Source organism: Chroicocephalus ridibundus, chromosome 5, assembly GCF_963924245.1.
Source record: "Chroicocephalus ridibundus chromosome 5, bChrRid1.1, whole genome shotgun sequence".
Taxonomy (NCBI): Eukaryota; Metazoa; Chordata; class Aves; order Charadriiformes; family Laridae; genus Chroicocephalus; species Chroicocephalus ridibundus.
Genome location: NC_086288.1, coordinates 19777621 through 19786407, shown reverse-complemented (window position 1 = coordinate 19786407; position 8787 = coordinate 19777621). Strand labels below are relative to the sequence as shown.

The 8787-nt window shown below is 45.2% G+C and overlaps 1 protein-coding gene across 10 annotated transcripts in view; it reads left to right on the top strand.

Moving 5' to 3' along the window:
- The first annotated feature begins 4707 nt into the window (after window positions 1–4707).
- Window positions 4708–8787, top strand: part of BLTP1 (bridge-like lipid transfer protein family member 1) — a 115284-nt gene continuing 111204 nt past the window's right edge. For all 10 annotated transcript variants that reach the window (XM_063335229.1, XM_063335230.1, XM_063335237.1 and 7 more), the window contains exon 1: window positions 4708–4813. The gene's annotated coding sequence lies outside the window, so the exon portion shown is untranslated. The remainder of the gene's footprint in view (window positions 4814–8787) is intronic.

The window sequence follows — 8787 nt, the reverse complement described above, 5'->3', positions numbered from 1 at the left end:
TCAATCCGATAAAAAATACAACGGAGCTCTTTACGGTTTCCTGATTAAATGAATTGTCTCATAAAGTAACCGACGCTGGTGAATCAGCTTCTAACGCTGCAATGGTGAATGCCTGTTCTGCTTACCCGGGCTGGCAGGGGGGCTGTTGCCAGAGTCTGGTTGCTTTGGGGGATGCAGATGGAGCGCTGGTGATGGGAGACGGGGTGAGGACAGGAGCGGCAGAAGGAAGAGAAGGCTCAAGGCTCTGTGGTCGCCTCTGGGGCTGGGTCCTTGCCTGCTCTCACACTGCCTGGGGAGGGGATCCCGGATCACTGCGAAAGGACGTTGCTGGGATTAGTGGGCTGAGAGAGAAACAAAATCCTTGCTACTTAAGCAATTGTATACGGCAGTTTAGTAAGAAGTTGCTGGCTTAATTGTAAAAAGAAAATAATTGTTGGTAAGGCAGGCTTTCTGCTGCGTTACTGAAGGAGAAACGCTGGCGTGCCCAAGCCTGATTTGTAGAGGGGCCGTGCCCCTGAGCATCCAGGTAATGTCAGCTGGAGCGGCAACTGTTCCATTCCCCTGGAAAATGCCAGGAGTACCCAGCTGCCCCAACAAGGTAAATAGTATAAGTCCGAGAAATGAGTATCAGTGTTCCTGGTCACGTTTTTGCTTTTGTTAAATAGTGTCATGCACCCAGCAACTTCTGGTTCTGTATAAATACATTCTGGCAGCTTCAACATTAGCTTGACTTTGACCCTTGGCTGGCATCAACCAAAGATAAAATATAGGAGTTAAAAGACTTGGGAGCTTTTAAAACAACATTCAGAGAAGCATCTTTCACTGTGAAACAGAGGAGGCATAAATAATTTAAAGATGATGCTTTTACTCAACTACTCCTCTTCCCTTACAAAGAAAGTCTTGGAGTTTTAGGCATAAAAATAAACATTCTGAGGCAAGTGGGAATGCCACCTGGTGTAAAATAAGTTAAAGCATAGAGGACAGGGTTATAATTTTCCTTAACTTGAAAGTTATATGAGACAACATTTATAAAAATCTCTTTTCAATTCCCATGCTGACAACTAAAGACGCAACAACATATGCTGCAAAGAATTAAGGACGAACTATTCTTCTCTGTTTTCTAGACCATGAGAAAAATTTGGGCAGGCTTGGAAAGTTATACCCCAGGGACAATATTCAAGCCGGGGTTGTTTGTGCTGTGTGCGTGTATGTCACGCCATCAGAAGCTGCCAGTTTCCCCCCAAAAGGCAAACAAGCCTTTGGTATGTTAGAGAGTGGACAGGACTAATAGAACGCCATGACTTAGCTCCCCCGCTGTGAAATGTGAATCTAGGTAGGACAGTCATTATGTTACTCTACTTTTAAGGTACTGAATCATAGTACAGTGCATTATATTTCATCTGTTAATCTCAAGCCACCTCAAGAACAGCTTGATGTGTTGGGAGAGGCTTTCTTGGTCCTTCAGATCTGAATCATCAACTGGATTACAGAAGGAAAAGGTGATTAATCAACTCGTTTCTCTCATTTCTCTCATTACCTGAGTGGTTTTGTTTATGTCGATACCATATTTTGAAGCTTTGATTATTTGGGTACCCTTTTAAAAGTAATTTCTACAAATAAATTTCAAATGTCAAATATATTTTATTGTCTGGCATCAGCGTACAGAAGGAAGAGCTGACAAAAGCAATCCAGCATCATTACTTATTGGGAAGAAAATGACAGGAAAACTCCTTTAAGAAGAGAGAGCAGGAAAAGAAAGCAGGAGGAAAGTATCAGGAGCCAATTTGTGGACACTCCCCCCAAAGGTCATGGGAGGCAATGGAAGGAATGAAACTGGTGATGGAAATCAGCAACACAGACAAACATCCCAAAAAATGCAATCTTCAAAAAAGCAGCAGGCAATCAGGCAGGGGTGCTGTGAGAATCCACAAACCTCACGTCAGCGCTAACCCACGGCAACCACCAGCTCTGCTCCCCATCACACCCATGCAACACCCCTGCCTCCAGGAAACTGCCCTCATGGGGTCAGAAACATCAATATAATGCCAGGTGTCCACTTGAAAAAAGAAACGCCTGGCACCCAAGGCTTTCCACAGCTCCAGGCTGTGACACAGTGACTCGTGGAGGTCATCCATGTGCAAGGTCCCACGCTTTAGACTGAATTTGTTTCGACTGAGACAGATGATGCTGACAAAATAACCCTCAGGTGTAAAAAAAGGGGGATCTGAAAACTGAGCATATGCAAATCTAATAATGAAATAAGACTGTTGCTGTTAATTGCTAAAATTACTCTTTGTTACCTGTTTTGGAAATAATTCTTATTATTGCTGCATTAGCAAAGGGACCAAAGACATTTACAGCAGCAATGCTGCTGGCTATCACGAGGCAAAAAGTGAAACATGCTCTTAGATTGCATGCTATAAATACGCACATGTACTAATTTTTGATATAAACACAGTGGCATGCTGGATTTAAGCTGGTCTTTATTTAAAAATACTGTGTGGAATAACTTCTGTTCTTGATTTTATCTGTTGCACAAGTAGACTCAAAGCCTCTGCATTTCCTCCCCACCGCTGGAATTGTGATAAGAATTTCAGGTACCCCGGCTTTTCTATTTCAATCCTGGTAACTTTAAATTGTGGTATTACACTAAGAACAGAAACCATTTCTCCCTCTGCCTTATTTTAGTTGTTCTGGGACACATTCTGCCCTGTAATTGATAGAGTTTAAAAATAAATCTAGTTTGGCCTTTTCAAACATAAAAATATTTTCTTGAGATGAAAGTGCAGGTTTCTTTTTCAGAGAAGGTAAATACTAGTGCCCTTTGTGAAACAAATAGGTTCAAAGTAATAGAGGGGTAAATATTTTTCCTTGCGTTAACACTGCATTTCAATTTTCTTGCTGGGCCTGTATCAGCATTAAAGCTTTTCTTTCCATCTCTTACACCATTCAAAGGCCCACCTTCCCCAAGCTCTAGTGCTAATTTTGAGCTAAAATCTCTTCATGTGACTTAGCTGCATGGTCCTCATTAAAACCTTCAGGCACCATGTGGATAAAAACATTTGGAAGAGCCTCCCAATACCCTGAACATCCATCCCCTCAGCGCAGCAGGTCAGAGCATCGCTGGAGTGCACAGCTCCAGCAACAGCGGGGAATGAGGTGGAAAGGGGGGCTTCACTATGAAAACCAGAAGTATTTAAGCAATATTTTTCTTACTATGCTTAGTATGATGAGAATGTAATAAAAAAACACGAAGGATAAACCTTGTTAGATAACACTTGCTTTGATGGTAGTTCATCTGCTGGGCGGAGGATGCCTGAAGCTGTTCTGAGCACGGCACTGCCCAGCCACGCTGCTGAGGACGCCGGGGTGCAGCCGGGGTGAGGGTTCACCTCTGGTTTGCAGCACTGAAAGATCATGATGCTGCTTGAGGGATAGTCCTGCCCATGCCTTTCTGCACCAGGTTAACAGCTCTCACCAGGCTCCCAGGAGCATCCGTGCCCTTGTGCAGTGAGTGGGATCAGCTTGCTGTTTGCCGATCTGGCTGAAAGCTGGCTCTGCAGGGAAAACCATGTGTTCTGCTTGAGTCAACATGGGGTAAAAGGCAAGAACACATGGCTTGTAGACCCACACAAGACCCACAAATCCTCTGCTTAGCTGGGCTCAGCTTCACTTTGGCTCATGCGAATCCACGCAGCCCATAGACAGGTCTCGCTGTCAGGCCGGTGACAGCAGGATGCTGTTTTAGGGGACCTGTGTTTGCTCTCCCAATGGGTTTATTTTGCAGGTACGGAGCAGTACAACCAACTTTGCAATCTAGGTGCCCAAGGCTGGGTACCCAAGGCTGCCGTCTGTGCACTGGGAGATAGAGCAGGACAGAACACAGAGCTCTTGACAGTGCACAAGCACCACGTGGAAAGAGGCACACACAGAGGCATCGTCAGCTCCCGCTTCTGTTTCCTCAGATACACTGGAAAAGTCTGCAGGATGCATGCCTGGCTGATTTTAAAGACATCTATGCACTTATCATGTTTTACTACTTCTGACAGTAAAGTCATGCCAACGCACGTGTTCAAAAATGTCTGACAACCAACTTTTTATCTGTCTGTCTTTCGTGGGTGAGTTTTGTCCACCTGCTTTGGAGGGAACAACCAAGAGACGGAAGAACGAGCAGCCAGAAGACAGAATTACCCATCGACTGGGTAAACAACACCCGTCAGCTCCTCCTGGTTAAGAAACGACCAAACTCCGAGCAAACGGGACAGCGGCGGCCGGCCGGTCCCTCAGCGGCGCGGCCTGGCCGGGCTGAGGGGAGGCCGGGCGGGCAGCGAGGGGCCGGCAGCGCTTCTCCTCACGGGACGCTTCCAAGGCGGTGGTGACAACTCCGTCTGCGGCAGGATCCATGAAAAGGACTAAAATATATAAAAAAAAAAATATCACTAAAATTACCAGACAGACCCCAGCACGCACTGCCACCGCAGCGGGCCCGCCGCCTGTGACTGCGCATGCGCGGCGCACCCCCGGTGAAGGGGTGGCAGCGGCTCCGCCCCCCCTCCCCCAGCCAGCACCGCCTCTTGCGATTGGCGGCGCGCCCCCCTTCTTCCCGCCCCCTCGGGGAGGCACCGCCCCCGCCATTGGCCCCGCCGCCCGGCGGCGCCTGGCGATTGGCTGCGGCGGCGCTGCGGGTCGGCGGCGCGGCGCGGAGGGGCGGGGCGGGGCGGCCCGGCCCGGCCTTCGCCGTGAGGTGCGGGAGGGCGCCGGCTACCGCCGCCGCTTCCGGGTCCGTGGTGAAGCCGCCGCGGAGGGCGATGGCGTAAGTGCGGGAGCAGGGGGGAGGCACCGGGCGGGGGTTGCCGTTTCCACCGGGCTGGGCCCGCTTGAAGGCGGGACGGGAGCCGGGGCCGAGGGGTCGGCCCCGCCGCCGTTCCTGGGCCTGTCAGGCCGCGCCGCCGGCGGCCTCCGTGAGGCAAGAGCTTGCCAGCGGGGCGGCTCTGAGGGGCCGGCAGCGGCCTGGGGTGTTCGCCGTGCTGGGTGGCCGCGCCTCCTTCGCCGAGGGGGAGGCGATCATCGCATGCTGCCTCCTCCGCGTTGTGTTGCCGGTAGCGGCGCGGCTCCCGTCCTCCGCCCGCTTTCCCTGGAAGCGATGTGAGAGGAAAACTCTCCGGCTTTTCTTCCCCGCCCCCTTTACATCTGTCTTCTGTGGGTTAAGTCCGTGCAGAAAGGCTGTGAGGTCAGAGGACAGGAGTTCAGGCGCTTCTAGTTTTGTTTTTAGCTTGTGAGAAAAGTTTCGTTCTTCCCTTTCCCTGGCCGGTGAAAGATGGTCGCTGCCGGTGCCCGCGGCCCGCAGGGGGTTTTAATGCGCACGCATGCACTGATTTAACACAAAGTGCATCTGCTTTTTGTCGATGTGTAAAGCTGTGATGATAGTGTGCTTGTATGTCACATTGTAAATAAAAAAATCTGAGGTAACTTACCAATATAACGTGCTTTAACATGTTAATACAGTGGAGGCATATTTAAAAGATCAGAATATAGCCAATATCCCCGTCATAATCTACAGCTGGATTTGTTTCCCATTTTAAGACACAGGTCCGCAGCAGCCTTCACTAAACTTTGTGAAAACTTCCAAGGTTGGTAGTTAACTGCAGCGTATGTATCTTCATGTATAATTTTATCAGGCTTAATATGAAAAAGACCAATATCATTGCCATGGGAGTTCTTCTGTTGTGTGATTTAATTAGTTAATTCTACTGTTCTGTTTTTTTTTATTGTAGCTGTGCAGGTTTTTTCACAATTTTTATGTGCAAAACATAATGACCGGATAAACTGTCAGGCCAGAAATTTTGGCAACCGAGGAGAAAAACTGGAGTGTAGGGGGAAGTATTCCTTTTGTTGTAAAGTATGCTAATAAGGTTTTCAAACTATCATTGGTAAAAACAGTGCTTAAGGTCTTATTAGGCAGTTGGTACTAAGTGGATGTTCAGGGATATTTGCTTAGGATCACGGCCTGAACTTGCACAATTTGACAGTGTCTATGAACAAATTAATGCATGAGGTGACTTTGCTCTTGGTGAATTGTCTTGGGTTGATTGAGTGGAGGTATGTGCACACCTGGGACTTCTCTAGGGAGAGGTCTCATCCTCATGTGTGGCATGCTGCAGTAACTCACCCCTTTTGGGTATGCTGTTAGAAAACTTGGGCATGTTTCACATGCATCAGCTGCTCTTTGGTAATTGTCCTTTTGCATAATTTTATCCTGGGGGAAACAGGCAAGAGTTTACTGCTCTTCATTAGCAGTGTGCAGAGTTATCCTGTGTTTACAGCGGTGCTGAGATATGCTACCTTCTCCTAGTAACTTCTTTTCTTCTTCTATAACATCTTCTAGCACTTGTTGCTGCTCCGAAATCTTTGGGTTGACTGCGGACTGGGACAGACGCTAATGAAGAACTATATGTAGTTCACTTAAGGATGATGGTATATGTAGCCACAAGACTGATTTTTTAGTTTGATTTATGGCAGATTTACCCCTTTATCGAAATTGTGGTGGTGTGTCAGAGGAGAAATTTACAAGAAGTACTTCTGGAAAAACTTATGTGTAAGATGTAGAAGACTCAATTTCGTAGAGTATTTCAGAGGTACAATGCTGTAGTTCAAATTAAAAAAGGGAGAGAAAAACTAAAGTCATTGCCCTGTTGTTGAGACCAGACCCTAAAAAGAATATTTTGTAATTTTTTTTCTAAATAGAGGAATGTGCATCAGGGAAGTTCTTATTTATTTCAACTATTATGAGCCTTTAGATTCTGTTTGGTTTTTTTTTTTTATTTTGTCCTTTTTTTCTTTTGGCAGCATCAAAAGCTGGCAATGTAAGTAGGAAAACAACCCTGAATGAGTCTGGGAGGCAAGGTTAAACAATAGATTTTTATTTTTAAAAATAAAGTTAAATGAACGATCATCCAGAGTTATTAGGCATTCCTAGGCTAGCAGTTGAGTGATGCAGAGAGTACTGTATGTTGGTTGCCATAGCAGGAGTTTGTCTTTGATTTCTTCTGTATTAAAACTCATGTCCTGTACTGCAAAAAATAAATAAATAAAAATATATCACTTTTGCTGTCTTGGACACTGAATCAGTAGATACCAGATTTTTTCTTCTGTTTTTTTCCCCACTGTGCTCAGAAGGGTGTTAATTTTTTTAGTTTTTGCTGTAAATGCTTCTCTAGTGGTTTTTATTTCTCTATTAGGTAAAATAAATCTCATCAGGTAGGCTGCTGTAAGAATATTTTTTTTATCTTATATCTTACAGTTCCTTTGAATATACTTTAATTTTGATTTAATTAATTTTTAAGTAAACATGTTATTTACTAACTTAAGCTACTGTAGTGCAAATTATGTTTAACTAAGTCTGTCTGCGCACCGGTTTAACTAGGTGTGACTCTCTTCTGTGCTCTGTTTTTAGTTCAGCTGTTTCCGCTGGAGGTTGTAGCAAGATTTCATTGGTATAATTAAAGCAGTAGTTTAGTTTGTTTACAGTTTACCGCTATTTTTACTTCAAGCACTAGCAGAGGGGGAGGAAAACAGGCCTGGATCTTGGTTCTTTTAGTAACAAAAAGAACTGCTAATCTTTAATTGGGTATAAGGTATGAATCCAATGCAGCATGTCAGATGGCAGAATTGCTGTGTGGGTGCTGTCACTTAGCTTTTTTTTTTTTTGTGTACATGTGTGTTTTGAGAACAACTTTCCTTCTCTTCCTTCCTCTTTGCCTTGCTTGTTGATTAAAGAATAGCTGAACTTCCTAGGCTGTGCTAGGACTGATTTGAAGTCTTCGGACCTAGCTGGAGTGTTTTGGGAAAGATGCCAAGGTTGGCAGCTTTTTGTTTTGTGAAATGTGCCTAATGTGCGTCTGGGTGCTGACAATGTCATGATACTTTCAGAGGAAAATTCAGTCGAGTGGTGTTTATGTTTGTGAGGCTCCTTTCTAATATCATTTAATTATCTAAAGCTCTGATTTCGTAGCAGCTGTTTCTGGGGTCCCCTTGAAAGAAAGTGATGGGGTGGGTAGGATGCAAAAATGCCACTTTTTTCCTTTTCTCTAAGGAACCACCGTGGGTATGGCTCCTTTACTGGAGATGTGAAGCATCCAGGCGTGTTATCTACATTCATTTCTTTAGACTAGAGGGATTTACTTCCTGTTGTTTAATGTGTCATTTTGGGTGTAATTGTGACTCCACTGTCTTGTAATTGCTGTACAAGTTGGGAGTTGAGTATCCTTAGAATGGTAGTTAACCTCTAATAACATCAATTAACATATATTCAGTAAGCACTTAATTTCTGTGAAGATCTGAGGAACATGCCTGACAAATTTAAACTTCTGGTTTATTCCCCCCATGAATTCTAGTAATAAGGGGATTGTCATCATCTGTTATTTCTGTACCCGCTTCCTAACTGTATAAAAGTATTTCTTCTCAATATCATGACATGCTAGGGTTTTTTTCCCACCTTTGGATATCAGTTTTATTTAGCAATTTCTACAATATGTGTCAGAGAAAGTGTTACAAAGGATGTGATAAACAGACAGTTCTTTCTCCTTTTCTTGACCTGCATTACCCTAATGCTCTTGGGCACTGAATAAAAAGTCTGTTGCCTCCATCCTCAGCTATAGGTACAGGACAGACCTTTTACAGGTGGGTTGTTGCTCCCTAGGCTGCAGCTGCCTCTGCCAAGCAACTGCCCTCTGGTGACCGGGCTTCTGTTGTAGGGTTTTCGTTGTGGACTCTTTCATATATGCATGC